Here is a 1,570-nt window from a genome sequence, read left to right as displayed (position 1 = left end):
TGTTTTCTCAGTTGGTTCTCTGTCTCTATGTAATTCTCCTCAGTATCATTGATCAGCTTGTTGGCTCGGTCCTAATTGTTGTGTTCTCTGTCACCTGGAGCTGCATGGAAAATGGTCCAGGAACTAAAGGACAATTCAGGACTAGTCAGCCCACTACAAGCTGGTATCACTTACTTTCTACTAAACTATATGGTCTGGTTTCCCAGACACAGATAAATCCTAGTCCTGGACTAAACAGTATGTTCAATGTAGATGTCCAGGAAACCGGCCCTAAATGTGTCATCTTTCATCCTCCCATACTGCTCTGTCCAGCAGGTGGTGCTGTTGACCAAACAATAAAACCAGCAGATATCTTGACTTGCCACTCAGTATATCAGTAATGTTCAGAATAGTACTTTAATATCATTGGAGATTGATGGTCTTTTTAATCCACTATCCAGAGTCAGGAACAGATGAAGTTAGGTCTGCTACTGTTCAGTGATTAAATATGATTTATGGTGATGGGAAATAATAAAAAACACTCAACTTCATCTAGTAATAGTTTTCCTTTGTTATTTATTCCAAGGTGTGTCTTTAACTTGTAAATGTATTGTGTGGAGGTGAGCTAGTGGTGTGGCTGATAGAATAGAATGAAAAGGGAGGAGGGGAGGAAGAGGGGAGGAGTGAAGGGCTGTTCAAGAAACCAGATGAGGAAGAGGAAGATGTTCAGGGGAATTACTGTCTCTGTTCCAAATGGTTCCCTATTCCCTACGTAGTGCACTACGGTGCTTCTGACCAGGTCTAAAGTAGTGTTCTACGTAGGGAATAGGGTGTAGATTTATTACAATATCATTCTTTAGTGTTTGGCACAAAAATATATTAGATCTCCACCCCCCCACTTCCTGTCTGTCACCCCCCAGTTCTGTTAAGACTTCCTCTCATTGAACTGGGCCTCATTCTAAATGGTCACTTTGTATTGATAGTCCATACTGGTCTTTACTATGGTTCTACATACAGTACCTATACTGTATAGTGATATATGTCTATATGTCTGAAAAACTCAGCTGCTCTCGGATCAGTTTTCTCCATTCAAATCTTACCTAAGACATTAGAATCTTTCCACAATACCGACGAGGGATCAGCTCCTAGAGAGATATTTTCACCTATGGCTGCAAAGAGGCTATTGCTTTAATAATGTGGTAGACTGGGCACTTCGTAGCGCACATGTTGCCGCACATCATGACATTGAGGCAAAATGTACAGACAGTAGCCTAGTCGCAACAACTATAGTTCATAACTCATTTCTAGAATTACACATAGTGTCTTTGCTTATTCCCTTTAGTGATATTCAGCCTTTTAACAAGAAACACATTCTGTTAACAGAAAACACCCTCACTATCAATTGCTGCCAAGAAACCACTACTAAAGGACATCAATAAGAAGAATAGACTAACCCAACCCATCTATAATGTTAAAGTAGAAACCACTACTAAAGGACATCAATAAGAAGAGGAGACTAACCCAACCCATCTATAATGTTAAAGTAGAAACCACTACTAAAGGACATCAATAAGAAGAAGAGACTAACCCA

General features: G+C 39.9%; 1 protein-coding gene across 1 annotated transcript in view; it reads left to right on the top strand.

The window, feature by feature from the left end:
- The window catches only part of LOC110518290 (E3 ubiquitin-protein ligase TRIM16), a 15,033-nt gene extending 14,503 nt beyond the window's left edge, over nt 1–530 (top strand). Inside the window, exon 6 of the mRNA XM_090230890.1 lies at nt 1–530. This exon is cut by the window's left edge and continues 743 nt beyond it. The gene's annotated coding sequence lies outside the window, so the exon portion shown is untranslated.
- The last annotated feature ends 1,040 nt before the right edge of the window (nt 531–1,570 follow it).

Source organism: Oncorhynchus mykiss, chromosome 4 (assembly GCF_057628025.1).
Source record: "Oncorhynchus mykiss isolate SJ-2025 chromosome 4, ASM5762802v1, whole genome shotgun sequence".
Taxonomy (NCBI): Eukaryota; Metazoa; Chordata; class Actinopteri; order Salmoniformes; family Salmonidae; genus Oncorhynchus; species Oncorhynchus mykiss.
This window is presented reverse-complemented; position numbering and strand designations above follow the sequence as displayed.